Below are 23,200 nucleotides of genomic sequence, written 5' to 3' on the forward strand. Positions count from 1 at the left end.
AATTTCTTCTCTCAGAGGGGAGTGAATCTGTGGAATTCTTTACCGCAGAGAGCTGTAGAGGCTGGGTCGTTAAGGATGTTCAAGGCTGAGACACGGATTTTTAATCAGTAAGGGAATCGAGGGTAATGGGGATAAGGTGGGAAAGTGGAGTTGAGGATTATCACATCAGATCAGTCACAAATCTCATTAAATGGCGGAGCAGACTCGATGGGCCGAGTGGCACTACTACTGCTCCACGTCTTATGGTCTGAGAGTGACATTACAGATAGGCAGCAAGTACAGCTTTGATGGTAGGTGCGAACAGGTGCCGGAATGTGGAAACTAGGGGCTTTTCACAGTAACTTCATTGCAGTGTTAATGTAAACCTACTTGTGACAATAAAGATTATTATTATTAATTATTATTAATAATTTGCAAATTGGAAGTTGGAATCAAAGCTGTGGGATGAAAGCCTTACAGGAAGTTGGGAAAAGACTATCATGGAATTCTGTAGCTTGTGTTCAGAATTTATGGGAAGTTATACACAGCTATACAGACCACTGCTTGGACACCAGCTGGATTAACTTCGTTCAGTGGCAGGGAATCATGTCTCAAGAAGGATATATTGGGCAGGATTCTCCGTCAAAGAATAAAAGAACAAAGAACAAAGAAAAGTACAGCACAGGAACAGGCCCTTCGGCCCTCCAAGCCCACCCCTACCATGCTGACCGTCTGAACTAAAATCTTCTACACTTCCTGGGTCCATATCCCTCTATTCCCATCCTATTCATATATTTGTCAAGATGCCCCTTGAATGCCCCTATCGTCCCTGCTTCCACTACCTCCTCCGGCAGCGAGTTCCAGGCACCCACTACCCTCGGTGTAAAAAACTTGCCTCGTACATCTCCTCTAAATCTCGCCCCTCAAACCTATGTCCCCTAGTAATTGACCCCTCTACCCTGGGAAAAGGTCTATGACTATCCACTCCGTCTATCCCCCTCATAATTTTGTAGACCTCTATCAGGTCGCCCCTCAATCTCCATCGTTCCAGTGAGAACAAACCGAGTTTATTCAACTGCTCCTCATAGCTAATGCCCTCCATACCAGGCAACATCCTGGTAAATCTCTTCTGCACCCTCTCTAAAGCCTCCACATCCTTCTGGTAGTATGGTGATCAGAATTGAACACTATACTCCAAGTGTGGCCTAATTAAGGTCTCGGGGTGTTGACGCCGGGAATTAATTGCATGCAGTTCAAATTCCCATTAGGGGAGCTATTCGGAAAGCGTGTCAGGACATAAAAATGGGCCAGCGCGAATTCAGAGCAATTCCCGGCCCAGCGTACATTCCAACCACTGGGGCCGGAGTTCGCGGCAAAGAACCAGGCAAGAGCTGTTTACAGGCGCTCCACTTACCACACACTCACACCAAGATGGCTCACAGACACCTACCCCAGAGGTCGGGAGTCGAAGGTGGACCCATGTCAGTGAGGAGCGGAGGAACACCCTCTTCCCCAGGGTGGGCCGCAGACTCAATCCAGCCCCTATGTGGTTTGTGGCAACTAGGGGCTTTTCACAGTAACTTCGTACGTGTGACAATAAAAGGTTAATATTATTATTATTATTATTAGAAGAGGGCAAACCAGACGATTAGAAGGGGACGGGAGCAGGAGGGGGGTGTCAAGAAGAAAAAGGGGGAAGAGAAAGATTGGGGACCTGGCTGGAAATAAGCACCTATTGGAGGATCCGAAACAAGAAGCCACAACTGATGTAACTAACAAATGACAACCGATACATATATATATTTTCTTTTATTTTCTCTTTTACTTTTCTGTTGTTTTCAATGTGTGTTCACGGCTGCCTTTGTTTTGTGCGACATAAAAACTCATTACGAAAAACATTTATTTTTAAAAAGCAGTTGAGATTCAGGGTCAGTTGAAAGTTTCAAAATTGAGATCAATAAATTCGCTGTTAGGTACAGATATTAAGGATGACGAAATCAAGGACGACAGACAGATCTAAGGCCTCATTGAATGGTGGAACATGGCCCGAGGGGCTGAATGGCCTGGGGCTGAGAGGAGAGTCCTGGAAGGGAAAGGACAAATGTTGGCCAAGTGAGGGTAAGAGGCCTTCTCTGGATCAGGACCTCAATGTGAAAAGAAACGTGATGAGGGAGCAGATTGAAAACAAATAAAATGTGGCCTGCGATTTAACTGGGTGGAAACATCTGGATTGAAGGAGATTTTGTTCAGGGTGAGGACAAGTTCAGTCAGGCGGAGGAGGGTGATGGTAAATGGGTGGTGCCAAGGAACATTAAGAAGTCATCTTGAATCACTTAAGTAGGTGCCATGCATACTGCCAGATGTTCTGCCAGTGTGGCTTGCTAATGGGGCTTTCAATCCATGGGATTTAACATTTTACTAAATTACAGGGATAGAAGGAGCCATTAACAACCAACACTTTCCTAACACCTTCCTGATAAACAGATCCAGGCGACCTTCAACATTCTGGCCAACAGCAACTTGCCACACTCACTAATCCTGGGGTTTCTGCTATCAGCAGAGCCCAGGAGCAATTTTCATAGATTTATAGACACAGCACAAAAGGAGGCCTTTCGGCCCTCTGTGTCCACACCAGTCAATAAGGATCGGACTACACTAATCTATGTTCCAGTGCTTGGCCCATAGCCCTGGAGGTGACAGCAACGCGAGTGAATGTCTAAATATTTTTAAAATGTTATGAGAGTTTTTGACTCAACCACACTTTCGGACAGTGAGTAGCAGACTCCCCCTCTCAGTCCTATTCCCCCTAGTTATTGACCTCTCTACTAATAGAAAAGTGCCTTTCTATCCACTCTATCTATGCCCCTCATAATCTTATACACCTCTATCTGGTCCCCTCCCAACCTTCGCTGCTCCCAGGAAAACAGCTCCAGCCTATCCATTCTCCCCCCCGTAGCTCAGACTCTCTGCCCAGGCATCATCCTGGTAAATCTCCTCTGCACCCTCTCCAGTGCAATCACTTTCTTCCCTCAGTGTGGTGACCAGAACCGCTCACAGTGCTCCAGTTGTGGCTTCACTGGCATTTTATACAGTTCCAGCAAAATCTCCCTGCTCCCATTCTATGCCTCGGTTAATAAAGGCAAGTATCCCATATGCCTTCTTCGCCACCTTATCTACCAGCCCTGCCACCTTCAGGGATCTGGGGATATGCGCTCCAAAGTCCCTCTGATCGTCAGTACTTTAGAGAGTCCTCCCGTTCAGAGTGTAATCCTTTGCCTTGTTCGCCCTCCCCCCAAGTGCATTACCTCACACTTTCCACACCCGGCCAGTCCATTGATATCCTCCTGCAGTCTACGGCTATGCTCCTCACTATTTGCCGCCCTACCAACTTTTATGTGATCTGAAAACCTATTGATCATACAATCTACATTTACCTCCAAATCGTTACTGTGCATTACAAAGAGCAAGGGCCCCAGCACCCAGCCCCACTGAAAACAAGTCTTCAGTCACAGAAACATCCCTCGACCATCACCCTCCCCTTCCTGCCTCTCAGCCAATTTTTGATCCAATGAGCCCATTGGATCCTATTGGACCCTTACTCTCTTTAATAGTCTGCCATGAGGGACCTTATCAAAAAAGCCTTGCTAAAGTCCACACAGACCACATCAAAATCAATATCCTCATCAACACACCTGGTTACATCCTCAAAATATTTGATTACATTTGTCAAACATGACCTTCCAAGAACAAAGAACAAAGAAAATACAGCACAGGAACAGGCCTTTCGGCCCTCCAAGCCTGCACCGGTCATGATACCACCCTTGGCCAAAACCCTCAGCACTTCCTTGTGCCGTATCCCTCTATACCCATCCTATCCGTGTGTTTGTCAAGATGCCTTTTGAACGCCGTTAATGTATCTGCTTCCACAACCTCTCCTGGCAACGCGTTCCAGGCACTCAACGCCCTCTGCGTAAAAAACCTGCCTCGCACATTTCCTCTAAACTTTGCCCGCGGATGAAACCTATGCCCCCTGGTGACTGACCCCTCCACCCTGGGAAAGAGTGCCTGCCCATCCACTCTATCCATGCCCCTCATAAGTCCGAGTCTATTCAGCCTCTCCGCATAGCGAACACCCTCTATGGATTTTCACAGTAACTTCATTGCAGTGTTAATGTAAGCTTACTTGAGACACTATTAAACATTATTATTATTATCCCTGATTAACCCGTGTCTAGCCAAATGCAGATATATTCTGCCCCTCGGAAGCCTTTCTAGTAACTTCCCCATCACCAAGGTGAGACTGACTGGCCTATAACTTCCTGGCCTATCCCTACCTCCTTCTTTTAACAATGGGGCAATGTTCGCTGTCATCCAGTCCTCTCGCAACTCATCTGTGGCCAGAGAGGATTTTCAAATTACTGACAGTGCCCCTGATACCTCCTCCTTTGCCTCCCTCAATGGCCTGGGATACATCTCATCTGGGCCTGTGGATATATCCATTTTTAAGGTGGCTAAACACACTAGTACCTCCTCTCTCTCTTTGTTAATAAGAACATAAGAACATAAGAACTAGGAGCAGGAGTAGGCCATCTGGCCCCTCGAGCCTGCTCCGCCATTCAATGAGATCATGGCTGATCTTTTGTGGACTCAGCTCCACTTTCCGGCCTGAACACCATAACCCTTAATCCCTTTATTCTTCAAAAAACTATCTATCGTTATCTTACAAACATTTAATGAAGGAGCCTCAACTGCTTCACTGGGCAGGAAATTCCATAGATTCACAACCCTTTGGGTGAAGAGGTTCCTCCTAAACTCAGTCCTAAATCTACTTCCCCTTGTTTTGAGGCTATGCCCCCTAGTTCTGCTTTCACCCGCCAGTGGAAACAACCTGCCCGCATCTATCCTATCTATTCCCTTCATAATTTTATATGTTTCTATAAGATCCCCCCTCATCCTTCTAAATTCCAACGAGTACAGTCCCAGTCTACTCAACCTCTCCTCGTAATCCAACCCCTTCAACTCTGGGATTAACCTAGTGAATGTCCTCTGCACACCCTCCAGTGCCAGTACGTCCTTTCTCGGGTAAGAAGACCAAAACTGAACACAATACTCCAGGTTTGGCCTCACCAACACCTTATACAATTGCAGCGTAACCTCCCTAGTCTTAAACTACATCCCTCTAGCAATAAAGGACAAAATTCCATTTGCCTTCTTAATCACCTGTTGCACCTGTAAACCAACTTTTTGTGACTCATGCACTAGCACACCCAGGTCTCTCTGCACAGCAGCATGTTTTAATATTTTATCATTTAAATAATAATCCCTTTTGCTGTTATTCCTACCAAAATGGGTAACCTCACATTTGTCAACATTGTATTCCACCTGCCAGACCCTAGCCCATTCACTTAACCTATCCAAATCCCTCTGCAGACTTCCAGTATCCTCTGCACTTTTTGCTTTACCACTCATCTTAGTGCCGTCTGCAAACTTGGGCACATTGCCCTTGGTCCCCAACTCCAAATCATCTATGTAAATTGTGAACAATTGTGGGCCCAACACTGATCCCTGAGGGACACCACTAGCTACTGATTGCCAACCAGAGAACACCCATTAATCCCCACTCTTTGCTTTCTATTAATTAACCAATCCTCTATCGATGCTACTACTTTACCCTTAATGCCATGCATCTTTATCTTATGCAGCAACCTTTTGTGTGGCACCTCACAGTCCTTCACCCTGATGTCTATACATGTGTCATTCTTTTTCATTGTGAAGACCAATGCAAAGTAGTCATTGAGTACCATACCTGTGTCTTTCTGGTCCACACAGATGACCTGTTTGGTCCACATTTCTCCCTCTACCTGGTTCACAATGCATAATAGAAGCATACTAGACCATTCAGCCCCTCAAGCCTGCTCCACCATTGTATAGGATCTTCAACACAGCTTCACTTAACTGTACTCTGGCAACATCCCTTGGTTTCCCCTATTCCCCCTCCATCCTCGTCCATTAATTCCTGCAGGATAAAGAGGTGGAAGTCCAGGAGGGGACCCTGTTATGCTGTTCTGTAACATCTGAACTGTATCTTAAATTCACCTACCCACCTTGGCACCATAACCCATCTTATGGGGGAGGCAGTGGCACAGTGGCATTGTCACTGGACTAGTAATCCGGAGGCCAGGGATAGATGAGGTGGATGCAATAGAGACCAAGGCAGATGGTGAAATTTGAATCCAGTAAAAGTTAGAATTAAAAGTCTAATGGCGACATGAAACCATTGCCGATTGTGGTAAAAGCCCATCTGGTTCTCCAATGTCCTTTAGGGAAGGAAATCTGCCGTCCTTACCCGTGTCATGATATCCACAGAAGCATATCATGGTGCAGTCACACATACACTGATGGACAGGTAGTTGGACCAACCAGCACACACATAACAACGCAGCCAATCACCAGTGAGAGCACACGCACTATAAAACAGGGAACACCACAGTTCCCGCTCATTCTACCAGAAGATAGCTCAGAGCACAGAGCTCACAGCGTGCCACTCAGACATAGACCATGTGCTGAGTGCCTCACTAGGATAGTGATAGGGCTGGGTCCACAGGTTAGCTGGTGAAGCACGTACCCAAGCCAGCAGTTAGTAGTTGTCGTTGTGAAGCCTTTCCAATCTTACTTGACACACCTCCGTATCCTCGCGCAGTCCTGCGGCTATGAGGCCACATCCGACTCCATGATATGCGATCAGATAGTTTTTGGCTCATCTCGGACACTCTGCACCAGCAGCTCCTTAAAATAAAGCGCCTCACCCTAGTGACTGCCATCGAGACCTGCGTCCTCCATGAGAACGCGACCAGCCGGTACTCCCAAATCCAGGAAGCCGAAACGGCACGGCACAGGCCCCACGAGGCGGAGCGGGTCCAGTCGATCGAGTTCCTCCCGGCCCGCGGCCCGGATGAGGGCGGCCATTTCGTGCGCTTTCCGAGGCCTCCCGCGCTTGTACGCGCCAAAAGAGGGGACGTTGACGCAAAGGGACATGATGCGCAGGTGCGCTCTACGCAGGACTGCACCGTGCATGCGTGGTGGTGCAACGAACGCAACGAATGCCATGACGTCACGACATGCGGCAACTGTGGCTCCGCCCACTTTAAGCGGCAATGTCCGGCCAAAGCGCGACAATGCCTCCGCTGTGGCAGGATGGGCCACTATGCTTCCTGCTGTCGAGCAGCTCAACCTGCCAACTCCCAACAATTCCGCCAGCCTCGCAGGGACGTGCGGGCGATTCAGGCCCCCTACACTGTGTCATATCCTGATAATATGCAGGCCAGCGATACCGAAGACAGGGAGCCCTTCCGCGTTGCGGTAATCCACAAGAACCGGATGTCCCCAAGTCGGAACCACCAGCCGCTGCCAGTGCACAGCATTGATCCAGGCGATGAGTGGTGTGCCACCCTAACGGTCAACCGATCACAGATCACATTTCGCCTGGACACTGGTGCCTCCGCCAATCTCCTCGCATGGTCAGCCTTCCAGACCTTGAAGGTTAAACCTCCGATTCTGCCATCCCACTGTCAGCTGGTTGACTACAATGGAAACGTCATCCCGGCCACAGGGTCCTGCCAGCTCGAGGTTACACACAACTCACACAAAGCCACATTATCATTTGAAATCGTTGGATCACGAAGGGCTCTCTGTTAGGCGCATAGGCGTGCAAGATCCTCTACCTCGTTCAGCGGGTACACACTCTGTCTCCAGAACGCACGTCCGATTTCCCGGATGCAGACTTTAGGGCGCAGCTCAACTCACTCCTCGCGCACAACCAGGAGGTTTTCGAGGGCATGGGCACACTGCCCTACACGTACAGAATACGGCTCAAACTGGACGCCACCCCGGTCATTAACGCACCTCTTAGGGTCCCAGCACCACTCAGGGACCGCCTCAAGCAACAGCTGCAGGACCTGCAGGACCAAGGAGTGCTTTCCCAGGTCACAGAGCCAACGCCATGGGTGAGCTCCATGGTGTGCGCCAAGATGCCCTCCGGCGAGCTCCGGATCTGTATCGACCCAAAAGATTTGAATAACAACATTATGAGGGAATACTACCCCATACCCAAACGAGAAGAAATCACGAGCGAAATGGCTCGGGCAAAAATATTCACCAAGCTTGATGCCTCAAAGGGCTTTTGGCAGATTCAATTGGATCAGTCCAGCAGGAAGCTGTGCACTTTCAACACTCCATTTGGCAGATACTGCTACAATAGGATGCCATTCGGCATCATCTCGGCCTCCGAGGTGTTCCATCGCATCATGGAACAGATGATGGAGGGCATCGAAGGGGTACGCGTCTATGTAGATGACGTAATCATCTGGTCCACCACACCACAGGGGCACATCAGTCTTCTCCAGCGTGTCTTTGCGCAGATACGAGATCAGGGCCTGCGCCTCAACCAAGCCAAGTTCTGTTTTGGCCAGACTGAGCTAAAGTTTTTGGGGGACCACATCTCCCGGTCAGGTGTGCGGCCGGATGCCGACAAAGTGGCAGCCATCGCAGCCATGCAGCAGCCGTCAGACAAGAAGGCAGTGCTGCGCTTTCTCGGGATGGTCAACTTCCTGGGGAACTTCATTCCTAACCTTGCTTTGCACACGACAGCTCTTTGCCACCTGGTCAAAAAGACAACGGAATTCCAGTGGCTGCCCGCACACCAGAGTGAATGGGAGGAGCTCAAGGTCAAGCTCACCACCGCCCCGGTACTGGCATTTTTTGATACCACACGGGAAACAAAGATCTCAACTGATGCCAGCCAGTCCGGCATTGGGGCGGTATTCCTGCAACGGGACGACACTGCATCATGGGCCCCGGTCGCCTATGCGTCGCAGGCCATGACCCCCACAGAACAGCGCTATGCGCAGATTGAGAAGGAGTGCCTAGGCTTGTTGACTGGCATCGACAAATTTCACGATTATGTATATGGTCTTCCGCAGTTCACTGTGGAGACCGACCATCGCCCCCTGGTCAGCATCATTCAGAAGGACCTCAACAATATTACCCCTCTCCTCCAGCGCATTCTGCTCAAGCTCCGGAGGTACGACTTCCAACTTGTCTGCACCCCGGGGAAGGATCTCATCATCGCAGATGCTCTGTCGAGGGCGGTTAACACACAACCCGACTCGGAGGGGTTCGTTTGTCAGGTCAACGCACAAGTAGCCTTCACATCGGCCAATCTGCCGGCCACTGACGCACGTCTGGCCCACATTCGCCGTGAGACTGCGGCTGACACCCTTCTACAGTGTGTAATGCGCCACATGACGGAAGGGTGGCTTAAGGGGCAGTGCCCACAATTTTACAATGTCCGGGATGACTTGGCCGTCATTGATGGTGTCCTCTTGAAGTTGGACCGGATCGTGATCCCACACAGCATGCACCGGCTTGTCCTCGAACAACTGCACGAAGGCCATCTCGGGGTTGAAAAGTGCAGACGGAGGGCCCGAGAGGCTGTGTACTGGCCGGGCATCAGCGACGACATCGCCAACATGGTGCTCAACTGCCCCACCTGCCAAAGGTTTCAACCGGCACAATTCCCCTCACCGTCATGGCAACCGGTGACGAGTGATGTCCCGCAGGGTTCAGTGTTGGGGCCACAGCTGTTCTCTTTATATATTAACGATCTAGATGACGGGACTTGGGGGCATTCTGGCTAAGTTTGCCGATGATACAAAGATAGGTGGAGGGGCAGGTAGTATGGAGGAGGTGGGGAGGCTGCAGAAAGATTTAGACAGTTTAGGAGAGTGGTCCAAGAAATGGCTGATGAAATTCAACGTGGGCAAGTGCGAGGTCTTGCACTTTGGAAAAAAGAATAGAGGCATGGATTGTTTTCTAAACGGTGACAAAATTCATAATTCTGAAGTGCAAAGGGACTTGGGAGTCCTAGTCCAGGATTCTCTAACGGTTGAGTCCGTAATTAAGAAAGCAAATGCAATGTTGTCATTTATCTCAAGAGGCTTGGAATATAAAAGCAGGGATGTACTTCTGAAGCTTTATAAAGCACGAGTTAGGCCCCATTTAGAATACTGTGAGCAATTTTGGGCCCCACACCTCAGGAAGGACATACTGGCACTGGAGCGGGTCCAGCGGAGATTCACACGGATGATCCCAGGAATGGTAGGCCTAACATACGATGAACGTCTGAGGATCCTGGGATTATATCCATTGGAGTTTAGGTGGTTGAGGGGAGATCTAATAGAAACTTACAAGATAATGAATGGCTTAGATAGGGTGGACGTAGGGAAGTTGTTTCCATTAGCAGGGGAGACTAGGACCCGGGGGCACAGCCTTAGAATAAAAGGGAGTCACTTTAGAACAGAGATTAGGAGAAATTTCTTCAGCCAGAGAGTGGTGGGTCTGTGGAATTCATTGCCACAGAGGGCGGTGGAGGCCGGGACGTTGAGTGTCTTTAAGACAGAAGTTGATAAATTCTTGATTTCTCGAGGAATTAAGGGCTATGGAGAGAGAGCGGGTAAATGGAGTTGAAATCAGCCATGATTGAATGGTGGAGTGGACTCGATGGGCCGAATGGCCTTACTTCCGCTCCTATGTCTTATGGTCTTATGGTCTGACAACAGGCCTTGCTTTGCGAGCCAAGAATGGTCTTCCTTTGCCACTTCATACAATTTCATGCACGTGACGCCCAGTCCCTTTGCATCCCCAGTCGAATGGCAAGGCGGAAAAGGGCGTCCACATTGTGAAGCGGCTCCTCTGCAAGGCTGCTGATGCCGGATCTGACTTCTGTTTAGCCCTGCTGGCCTATCGCTCGGCCCCACTGTCCACGGGCCTCTCGCCAGCCCAGCTGTTGATGGGTCGCACCCTCAGGACCACTGTGCCGTCCATTCATGTTCCTGACCCCGACCATGCTCCAGTGCTGCGAAGGATGCAACAACAGTGTGCTCAGCAGAAGGTGGCACATGACTCTCGGGCGACTGATCTTCCTGCTCAGGCGGCTGGAGACAACGTACGCATACACCTACCGGAGGGTGGCTGGTCGGCAACCGTCGAGGTTCTCCAGCACGTGGCTCCCCGCTCATTCCTGGTTTGTATGCCTGATGGCTCTATTTGCCACCGTAATCGGTGGGCCCTTCGTCTGGTTCCGCGCTAGCTACGAGATCCTGCACCGGTGCCACGCCCTCCTGTTGTCCCTGATGTCAACTTTGTTGAGCTTCCTGCAACTCTGCCTCTTCCTCTCTCGCCCGTGGCCAGGCCCATTCCTCAGCCGATGGATCCTGACCCACCCTTGAGGCGGTCAACCCAAATTCGTCGTCCACCTGAGAGACTTGACTTATGAGCCTGTTAGCACATTGGACTCACTGAATTGATTTACAGTACTGTTAACGAGTTTCTTTTCTTGTCGTTCATTGTTCCAGAAGTTTTCTCTCGTCGTTTGTTGAATGCATTTGTTCTGTTATTGGTACAACGTTGTTGTTCTGTTACACCTGACACCTTCCTCTGTATATAGTTTAGCCTCATGTACATGTTGTAAATATTGTACACACATACTCAGATGCACTCAGTGCACATTCCTATTTATTAGCATGTAGGCACATATCCTTGTGAAAGGGGGGGTGTCATGATATCCATATCAGCATATCATGGTGCAATCACACACACACTGATGGACAGGTAGTTGGACCAACCAGCACACACATAACATCACTGCCAATCACCAGTGAGAGCACACGCACTATAAAACAGGGAACACCACAGTTCCCGCTCATTCTACCAGAAGATAGCTCAGAGCACAGAGCTCACAGCGTGCCACTCAGACATAGACCATGTGCTGAGTGCCTCACGAGGATAGTGATAGGGCTGGGTCCACAGGTTAGCAGGTGAAGCATGTACCCAAGCCAGCAGTTAGTAGTTGTCGTTGTTAAGACAATAAAACAGAGTTAAACATAGAACATAGAAAATACAGCACAGAACAGGCCCTTCGGCCCACAATGTTGTGCCGAACCTTTGTCCTAGATTAATCATAGATTATCATTGAATTTACAGTGCAGAAGGAGGCCATTCGGCCCCCTGAGTCTGCACCGGCTCTTGGAAAGAGCACCCTACCCAAAGTCAACACCTCCACCCAACACCAAGGACAATTTTGGACACTAAGGGCAATTTATCATGGCCAATCCACCTACCCTGCACATCTTTGGACTGTGGGAGGAAACCGGAGCACCCGGAGGAAACCCACGCAGACACGGGGAGGACGTGCAGACTCCGCACAGACAGTGACCCAAGCCGGAATCGAACCTGGGACCATGGAGCTGTGAAGCAATTGTGCTATCCACAATGCTACCGTGCTGCCCTTAAGAGCAAATAAATCTACACTATATCATTTTACCGTCATCCATGTACCTATCCAATAGCTGCTTGAAGGTCCCTAATGTTTCCGACTCAACTACTTCCACAGGCAGTGCATTCCATGCCCTCACTACTCTCTGGGTAAAGAACCTACCTCTGATATCCCTCCTATATCTTCCACCTTTCACCTTAAATTTATGTCCCCTTGTAATGGTTTGTTCCACCCGGGGAAAAAGTCTCTGACTGTCTACTCTATCTATTCCCCTGATCATCTTATAAACCTCTTTCAAGTCGCCCCTCATCATTCTCCGTTCTAATGAGAAAAGGCCTAGCACCCTCAACCTTTCCTCGTAAGACCTACTCTCCATTCCAGGTAACATCCTGGTAAATCTTATTTGCACCTTTTCCAAAGCTTCCACATCCTTCCTAAAATGAGGTGACCAGAACTGTACACAGTACTCCAAATGTGGCCTTACCAGAGTTATGTACAGCTGCATCATCACCTCACGGCTCTTAAATTCAATCCCTCTGTTAATGAACGCGAGCACACCATAGGCCTTCTTCACAGCTCTATCCACTTGAGTGGCAACTTTCAAAGATGTATGAACATAGACCCCAAGATCTCTCTGCTCCTCCACATTGCCAAGAACTCTACCGTTAACCCTGTATTCCGCATTCATATTTGTTCTTCCAAAATGAACAACCTCACACTTTTCAGGGTTAAACTCCATCTGCCACTTCTCAGCCCAGCTCTGCATCCTATCTATGTCTCTTTGCAGCCGACAACAGCCCTCCTTACTATCCACAACTCCACCAATCTTTGTATCGTCTGCAAATTTACTGACCCACCCTTCAACTCCCTCATCCAAGTCATTAATGAAAATCACAAACAGCAGAAGACCCAGAACTGATCCCTGCGGTACGCCACTGGTAACTGGGATCCAGGCTGAATATTTGCCATCCACCACCACTCTCTGACTTCTATCGGTTAGCCAGTTTGTTATCCAACTGGCCAAATTTCCCACTATCCCATGCCTCCTTACTTTCTGCAGAAGCCTACCATGGGGAACCTTATCAAATGCCTTACTAAAATCCATGTACACTACATCCACTGCTTTACCTTCATCCACATGCTTGGTCACCTCCTCAAAGAATTCAATAAGATTTGTAAGGCAAGACCTACTCCTCACAAATCCGTGCTGACTATCCCTAATCAAGCAGTGTCTTTCCAGATGCTCAGAAATCCTATCCTTCAGTACCCTTTCCATTACTTTGCCTACCACCGAAGTAAGACTAACTGGCCTGTAATTCCCAGGGTTATCCCTAGTCCCTTTTTTGAACAGGGGCACGACATTCGCCACTCTCCAATCCCCTGGTACCACCCCTGTTGACAGTGAGGACGAAAAGATCATTGCCAACGGCTCTGCAATTTCATCTCTTGCTTCCCATAGAATCCTTGGATATATCCCGTCAGGCCCGGGGGACTTGTCTATCCTCAAGTTTTTCAAAATGCCCAACACATCTTCCTTCCTAACAAGTATTTCCTCGAGCTTACCAGTCTGTTTCACACTGTCCTCTCCAACAATATGGCCCCTCTCATTTGTAAATACAGAAGAAAAATACTCGTTCAAGACCTCTCCTATCTCTTCAGACTCAATACACAATCTCCCGCTACTGTCCTTGATCGGACCTACCCTCGCGCTAGTCATTCTCATATTTCTCACATATGTGTAAAAGGCCTTGGGGTTTTCCTTGATCCTACCCGCCAAAGATTGTTCATGCCCTCTCTTAGCTCTCCTAATCCCTTTCTTCAGTTCCCTCCTGGCTATTTTGTATCCCTCCAACGCCCTGTCTGAACCTTGTTTCCTCAGCCTTACATAAGTCTCCTTTTTCCTCTTAACAAGACATTCAACCTCTCTTGTCAACCATGTAGTTGTACCATCTACAGCCGTGTTGGGTCATTTGTGCATCGGAACACCTAACACGACAACCCGGTCTGGCCTACATGTGACTCCAGACTCACAGCAATGTGGTTGACTCTTAACTGAAATGGTCGAGTGAGACACTCAGTTTAAGGACAGTTAGGGATGGGCAATAAATGCTGGGCCAGCCAGCGACGCCCACATCCCACGAATGAATGAAGAAGACTGTCAAACGGAGAGTACCCCAAACATCTCCGCCTCCCAATCCCCATGCATCATAATGGCAGTAAGTTGGCTTAGATATCAAACGAGTGCTCTTTCTGCCGTAAACCACACTCTGAACTTGTACTGTTTTGTTTTAGTGAGAAGCCTCGGTAAAGGTTTAATAGTTCAAGTTGTTCCCATGTTAATGAGGCAGGGAGGGAGAGCCTCGTTGCATAACCTGGGAGCTTGTAATTCTGTACAGAGTTATTGATCTTGCAGCAAAGCGCGAGGTTCATGGGCAGAAAATGATCATTTTATCTTTCGCACTGTTCCAGCTCTTGCAGGTTAACAAAATAGTGCAGGGCCAATGAATCATTCGCAGAGTCAAAGGCGGTACGAGGCACAGCGGCTGGATAGCTACGCATGTGAGGATGGATGAGTGTTCCACAGCATTCTTCGATTATCTTTGGCAATGTGGGATATTTACACAAAAGACATGAAATGGATGAGTAGAGTCCGTGATTGATTGGATTGTACATGGGCTGTGGAGGAGATGATATTGGCAATGTACTTACACAGTGGCTAATCCAGTCTATGGAGAATGGATGTCTTGGCAGAGGGATTATCTTGATTCTGTCTTCACGAGGAATGTCAAACTTTTACAGGCGTTGCAGAAAAGAATGATCCTGGAGGCAATGTTCACCAGGGAGAATTCATCGTTACCAGGGCGATAGGAGCCTAAAACGCAGGGTGGTTAGCCTTAGAACATAGAACATAGAACATAGAACAATACAGCGCAGTACAGGCCCTTCGGCCCACGATGTTGCACCGAAGCAAAAGCCATCTAACCTACACTATGCCATTATCATCCATATGTTTATCCAATAAACTTTTAAATGCCCTCAATGTTGGCGAGTTCACTACTGTAGCAGGTAGGGCATTCCACGGCCTCACTACTCTTTGCGTAAAGAACCTACCTCTGACCTCTGTCCTATATCTATTACCCCTCAGTTTAAAGTTATGTCCCCTCGTGCCAGCCATATCCATCCGCAGGAGAAGGCTCTCACTGTCCACCCTATATAACCCCCTGATCATTTTGTATGCCTCTATTAAGTCTCCTCTTAACCTTCTTCTCTCCAACGAAAACACCTCAAGTCCATCAGCCTTTCCTCATAAAATTTTCCCTCCATACCAGGCAACATCCTGGTAAATCTCCTCTGCACCCGCTCCAAAGCCTCCACGTCCTTCCTATAATGCGGTGACCAGAACTGTACGCAATACTCCAAATGCGGCCGTACCAGAGTTCTGTACAGCTGCAACATGACTCCCGACTCCGGAACTCAATCCCTCTACCAATAAAGGCCAACACTCCATAGGCCTTCTTCACAACCCTATCAACCTGGGTGGCAACTTTCAGGGATCTATGTACATGGACACCTAGATCCCTCTGCTCATCCACACTTTCAAGAACTTTACCATTAGCCAAATATTCCGCATTCCTGTTATTCCTTCCAAAGTGAATCACCTCACACTTCTCTACATTAAACTCCATTTGCCACCTCTCAGCCCAGCTCTGCAGCTTATCTATATCCCTCTGTAACCTGCTACATCCTTCCACACTATCGACAACACCACCGACTTTAGTATCGTCTGCAAATTTACTCACCCACCCTTCTGTGCCTTCCTCTAGGTCATTGATAAAAATGACAAACAGCAACGGCCCCAGAACAGATCCTTGTGGTACTCCACTTGTGACTGTACTCCATTCTGAACATTTCCCATCAACCACCACCCTCTGTCTTCTTTCAGCTCGCCAATTTCTGATCCACATCTCTAAATCACCCTCAATCCCCAGCCTCCATATTTTTTGCAATAGCCTACCGTGGGGAACCTTATCAAACGCTTTGCTGAAATCCATATACACCACATCAACTGCTCTACCCTCGTCTACCTGTTCAGTCACCTTCTCAAAGAACTCTATAAGGTTTGTGAGGCATGACCTACCCTTCACAAAGCCATGCTGACTATCCCTGATCATATTATTCCTATCTAGATGATTATAAATCTTGTCTCTTATAATCCCCTCCAAGACTTTACCCACTACAGACGTGAGGCTCACCGGTCTATAGTTGCCGGGGTTGTCTCTGCTCCCCTTTTTGAACAAAGGGACCACATTTGCTGTCCTCCAGTCCTCTGGCACTATTCCTGTAGCCAATGATGACATAAAAATCAAAGCCAAAGGTCCAGCAATCTCTTCCCTGGCCTCCCAGAGAATCCTAGGATAAATCCCATCAGGTCCCGGGGACTTATCTATTTTCAGCCTGTCCAGAATTGCCAACACCTCTTCCCTACGTACCTCAATGCCATCTATTCTATTAGCCTGGGGCTCAGCATTCTCCTCCACAACATTATCTTTTTCCTGAGTGAATACTGACGAAAAATATTCATTTAGTATCTCGCCTATCTCTTCAGACTACACACACAATTTCCCATCCCTGTCCTTGACTGGTCCTACTCTTTCCCTAGTCATTCGCTTATTCCTGACATACCTATAGAAAGCTTTTGGGTTTTCCTTGATCCTTCCTGCCAAATACTTCTCATGTCCCCTCCTTGCTCGTCTTAGCTCTCTCTTTAGATCCTTCCTCGCTACCTTGTAACTATCCATCGCCCCAACCGAAACTTCACACCTCATCTTCACATAGGCCTCCTTCTTCCTCTTAACAAGAGATTCCACTTCCTTGGTAAACCACGGTTCCCTCGCTTGACGCCTTCCTCCCTGTCTGACCGGTACATACTTATCAAGAACACGCAGTAGCTGATCCTTGAACAAGCCCCACTTATCCAGTGTGCCCAACACTTGCAGCCTACTTCTCCACCTTATCCCCCCCCTTGCTGACCCGTTTACTCTGAGCATTTGCACTCGGGGCTTTTCATAGGGCCCAATGGCTAAATGCACACCTGAAATGAGTGATCGTCCTCCAACCTCACCGAGAACGGGGTTTTAATGATCTATCGCACGATAGCACAGTGGTTAGCACTGCTGCCTCACAGTGCCAGGGTGCCAGGTTCGATTCCGGCCTCGGGTCACTGTCTGTGCAGAGTCTGCATGTTCTCCCCGTGTCTGCGTGGGTTTCCTCCGGGTGCTCCGGTTTCCTCCCACAGTCCAAAGATGGGCAGGTTATGTGGATTGGTCACGCTCAATTGCCCTTTAGTGTCCAAAGTGTTAGGTGGGGTTATGGGGTTACAGGGATAGGGTGGGCGAGTGGACCCAGATAAGGGGCGTCATTCTCCGACCCCCCGCCGGGTCGGAGAATGGCCGTTGGCCGCCGTGAATCCCGCCCCCGCCGAAGTCTCCGCTCCCGGAGATTGGGCGGGGGCGGGAATCCGGCTGTGCCGGTTGGCGGGACCCCCCGCTGGATTTCCGGCCGGATGGGCCGAAGTCCCGCCCAGGAATTGCCTGTCTCGCCGAAGTAAATCAAACCTGGTATTTACCGGCGGGACCAGGCGGCGTGGGCGGGCTCCGGGGTCCTGGGGGGGGGGGGGGGCGCGGGGCGATCTGACCCCGGGGGGTGCCCCCACGGTGGCCTGGCCCGCGATCGGGGCCCCCCGATCCGCGGGCGGGCCTGTGCCGTGGGGGCATTCTTTCCCTTCCGCCTCCGCTACGGCCTCCACCATGGAGGAGGCGGAAGAGACTCTCCCCACTGTGCATGCACGGGAAACTGACAGCGGCCGCTGACGCTCCCGCGCATGCGCTGGGAAACTGACAGCGGCCACTGACGCTCCCGCGCATGCGCCGCATTTCCGCGCCAGTTGGCGGGGAAACAAACGCCATTTCCGCCAGCTGGCGGGGCGGAAATCCCTCCGGCGTCGGCCTAGCCCCTCAATGTTGGGGCTAGGCCGCCAAAGATGCGGAGCCTTCCGCACCTTTGGGCCGGCGCGATGCCCGTCTGATTGGCGCCGGCTTTGGCGCCAGTCGGCGGACACCCCGCCGTTGGGGGAGAATTTCGCCCAAGGTGTTCTTTTGGAGGGTCGGTGCAGACTCGATGGGTTGAATGGCCTCCTTCTGCACTGTCGGGTACTATGGTCTTATGAAATGAAAAATGGAATGAAAATTGTTTATTGTCACAAGTAGGCTTCAAATGAAGTTACTGTGGAAAGCCCCTCGTCGCCACATTCCGGCGCCTGGTACGGGAATTGAACCGTGCTGCTGGCCTGCCTTGGTCTGCTTTAAAAGCCAGCGATTTAGCCCAGCGTGATAAATCTTTCCCTGGCTTCACCACCCTTCCTATCTCTGTGACTCTCTGCAGCCCGAAAACCCTCCGGGATTTCTGTGCTCGCCATTTCTGGCCTCCTGCTTATCCCCGATTTCTTTCACTCTGCCAGGGGCAGGGAGGCTTCTCCGGTTGCCTGGGCCCCAAGTCTAGAATTCCCTCCCTAAACCTCTACAATCCTTTGGGCGCGATTTAACTAAATGGGAACAAAGTCCCACAGCGATCGCGTTTAGCCACATGTTTACCGGCTCTCACAGCACCGAGAAACACAAGCGTTTGATAAGGAGCCTCAACAGAGAACGCTGCCCTCGGAGTGGCTGTGGGGGAAATGAGACGGTCACCCACCTCCTTGTGGAATTTGCCTTTGCAAAGAAGGTCTGGAGAGAGATGCAGTGGTACTTGTCAAGGTTCATCACGAGCCGAGGCCGCACATAGCCCCATACCGGAACACCTCAGTGCAGCGTGAGATGTGAGGCCCCCAAAGGTACCTCCCCAAGCCCCAGTGCATTATGTGAAGCCTGCCCAGCACCCACGCAGGGCACCCCTGGCCGATCACACACATGCAAAAAATGCCAGCTTGGCACCTTGGCAATGCCAACCTGGTACTCTGGCAAGGCCCCTGCCAGCTGGCAGTGCCAACTGGGCACCTTGGCAGTGCCAGGATGGCACCAGCAGGGCCAGGGCACTACCCTGCCCAAAGGGCATGCACCTGGGGGCCTCCAATCCCCTGGGAGACACCCACAAGTGCCATTTCACCTGGTCTCTCTTTGTGGAGACCAGTTTTTTTTTCCAAAAAAAAATACTTTATTCATAAAAACTATACTAAACATGACAGAACATTTTGAATTGTCTTGATTGTACATTTCCATCAGAGTTACACATTCCCTTGACTTTCTTCCATTCAATTTTGATAACATTACACCCATAATCGCTCTTTACGTTACAATTCCTTCTTAAACATTTACATTGTCATGTTTGTTTTATACATTGGAGTGTTAATGACCCAGACTGAGGGGAGTTTACACTGTTACCCGCCCCTCGGTGTACATTTGCTGGAAAGACCTTACACAGTGGTCTTTCCCCATTGCGCCTTGGCGACAGCTGCCCCAAGCTTGAGTGCAGCCCTCAGCACGTAGTCCTGGACCTTGGAATGTGCCAGTCTGCAACACTCAGTCGAGGACAATTCTTTGCACTGGAAGATCAGCAAGTTTCGGGCAGACCAAAGAGCGTCTTTCACCGAGTTGATGACCTTCCAGCAGCAGTTGATGTTTGTCTCGGTGTGTGTCCCTGGAAACAGTCCGTAGAGCACAGAGTCCTGTGTCACAGAGCTGCTCGGGATGAACCTTGACAAATACCACTGCATCTCTCTCCAGACCTTCTTTGCAAAGGCACATTCCACAAGGAGGTGGGTGACCGTCTCATTTCCCCCACAGCCACTCCGAGGGCAGCGTGCAACGGCGCTGAGCCTTCGGGTGTACATGAAGAATCTGACGGGGAGGGCCCTTCTCACCACCAGCCAAGCTAGGTCTTGGTGCTTGTTTGTAAGTTCTGGTGATGAGGCGTTCTGCCAGATGGCTCTGACAGTCTGCTCAGGGAACCGTCCAACGTCCTCCACAGTCTCCTTTTCCCTGAGGGCCTCGAGGACATTCCGTGCTGACCACTGCTTCATTGCCTTGTGGTCAAAGGTGTTTTTCTTCAAAAACTTTTCCACGAAGGACAGGTGGTACGGCACGGTCCAACTACTTGGAGCGTTCCGCGGCAATGAGGCCAGGCCCATCCTTCGCAACACCGGGGACAGGTAGAACCTCGGTATGTAGTGACACTTGGTGTTTGCATACCGGGGGTCCACGCACAGCTTGATGCAGCTGGACACAAAGGTGGCCATCAGGATGAGGGAGACGTTGGGTATGTTTTTCCCTCCCTTATCCAGAGGTTTGTACATGGTGTCCCTTCGGACACGGTCCATCTTGGATCTCCAGATGAATTTGAAGATGGCCCGGGTGACTGCTGCGGCGTAGGGTCGGGTAATGGGCCAGACCTGCACTACATGCAGTAACACCGAGAGTGCCTCACACCTGATGACCAGGGTTTTGCACGCAATGGAGAGGGAGCGTTGCTCCCACCAGCCCAGTTTCTGTCTTACCTTTGCTATGCGCTCCTCCCAGTTTTTGGTGCACGCCCCAGCCGCTCCGAACCATATCCCCAGCACCTTCAGGTAATCTGACCTGACAGTGAAGGGGACAAAGGACCTGTCGGCCCAGTTCCCAAAGAACATGGCCTCGCTCTTGCCGCGTATTACATTGGCTCCCGAGGCCAGTTCAAACTGGTCGCAGGCATTCAAGAGCCTGCGTACAGACGTGGGGTCCGAGCAGAAGATGGCGATGTCGTCCATATACAGGGAGGCCTTGACTTGCACGCCTCCGCTGCCTGGGATCGTCACTCCTCTTATACTCGGATCCTTCCTGATAGACTCGGCAAAAGGTTCTATGCAGCACACAAACTGGGCCGAGGAGAGAGGGCAGCCCTGCCTGACTCCTGATTTGATCTGGAACTTTTCTGATTCCCACCCATTGATTAAGACTGCGCTATAGATGTTTGTGTAGAGCAGTTTGATCCAATTGCGAATTCCCTCCCCAAACCCCATTTTGGAGAGCACATCCATCATGTAGGTGTGCGATATTCTGTCAAAAGCCTTCTCCTGGTCAAGGCTGATGAGGAAGGTGATGTCCACCTTCCTGTCCTGCACGTAGGCGATTGTATCCCTGAGTAGCGCGAGGCTATCAGAGATCTGCCTGCCGGGTACAGCACAGGTTTGGTCAGGGTGGATCACTGACTCCAGAGCAGACCTGACCCGATTGGCGATGAGCTTGGCTAGAATTTTGTAATCCACATTCAACAGTGAAATGGGTCACCAATTTCGAATTTCTTCCCTTTCACCCTTCTGCTTGTAGATGAGGGTGATGATGCATTTCCTCATGGACTCTGACATGCTGCCTTCCAGAAGCATACTCTCGTACACTTCCAGCAGGTCTGGGCCCATCCAGTCCCACAGAGGTGAATATAACTCAGCCGGTAAGCCGTCGCTTCCGGGAGTTTTACTCGTCTCAAAGGACCCGACGGCCTTTGTCAGCTCGTCCAGAGTTAGCGGTTTGTCCAGGTTTTCCCGCTCGCTGTCGCCCAGGACCTTCGTGATAGATGACAGGAAGGTCTGGGAAACAGTGCTATCTGTTGGCTTCAGGTCATACAGTCCGGCATAAAAGGATTGGCTGATCCTCAGGATGTCAGACTGCAATGACTTTACAGAGCCATCTTCTTCCTTCAGGCTGCTGATCACAGAGGTCTCTCTGTGCACCTTTTGGAGGAAGAAGCGTGAGCACTTTTCATCCTGCTCCACGGAGCGGACTCTGGAACGGAAGATAACCTTGGAGGCCTCCGAGGTGTAGAGCGAGGCTTGCTGGCTCTTCACCTCTTGGAGATCCTCCTTGACATCAACCCCCATCGACTGCAGCTGGAGCAAATTCTGCATACATTTCTGGAGTCTGGACATGGCCCCTCGTCTCTCTCTCACCTTTCGAATGCCTTTGAGGATAAAAAACCTTTTGATGTTCCCCTTGATTGCTTCCCACCAGAGATGTGGAGACTCAATGAGGGGTTTCACGGTTCTCCAACCTTTGCAATCCCTTTTGAGTTCCTCGAGGTTCTCTGGAGTCAACAGTTTTGCATTCAGCTTCCATGTCCCCCTGCCCGCCCCCTGGTCTTCCTGCAGGTGGCAGTCGGCCAGCAGGAGGCAGTGGTCAGAGAAGAACACCGGCTTAACGACAGTGGACCTGACCGTGAAAGCACGGGACACAAAGAAGAAGTCTATCCTGGAGCGGACGGACCCGTCTGGCCGTGACCATGTGTATCTACGCTGCGCTCCGTCTGCAGGGTTGCTGAAGACGTCGAGCAGCTTGGCGTCTTTTACCGTTCCCATCAGGAGCCTGGACGCAGCTTCTAGTTTGCTGTCAGCTCTGCCGGATCGTCCAGCCACATCGATGATGCAGTTGCAGTCACCGCCCAGAATGACAGGCTTGGAGGTGGCCAACAGCAGTGGGAGTTGCTGAAGGACTGCCAGCCGCTCACTCTTTATGGCCGGGGCGTACACGTTAATGAGTCTGAGAGGGACGTTTTTGTATTTAACGTCTACTACAAGGAGGCGTCCACCCACTACCTCCTTAACGTCGGAGATGGTGAAGTTGCCTCCCCGCAGCAGAATACCCAGGGCGGAGGAACGACAGTCGTTTCCTCCTGCCCAGATGGATGGCCCATGGGACCACCAGCTCGACCAGCGCCTGTAGTTGCTGAGGTGAGGAATTCCACACTCCTGCAGGAACAGTAGGTTGGCTTTCACGTTTGCTAAGTAGCCGAATGTGGCTACACACCGCGAAGTATCTTTAATGCTTTGCACATTAATGGATGCAATTTTAAACCCCATTTTAAAAAGAT

The 23,200-nt window shown here is 50.2% G+C and overlaps 1 pseudogene; it reads right to left on the reverse strand.

Annotated features, from left to right (window-relative positions):
• Positions 1 to 3,705: 3,705 nt before the first annotated feature.
• LOC140385771 (dolichyldiphosphatase 1-like) overlaps positions 3,706 to 23,200 on the reverse strand; it is a 103,243-nt pseudogene continuing 83,748 nt past the window's right edge.

The sequence above is a fragment of the Scyliorhinus torazame genome, chromosome 2 (genome assembly GCF_047496885.1).
Source record: "Scyliorhinus torazame isolate Kashiwa2021f chromosome 2, sScyTor2.1, whole genome shotgun sequence".
Classification (NCBI taxonomy): Eukaryota; Metazoa; Chordata; class Chondrichthyes; order Carcharhiniformes; family Scyliorhinidae; genus Scyliorhinus; species Scyliorhinus torazame.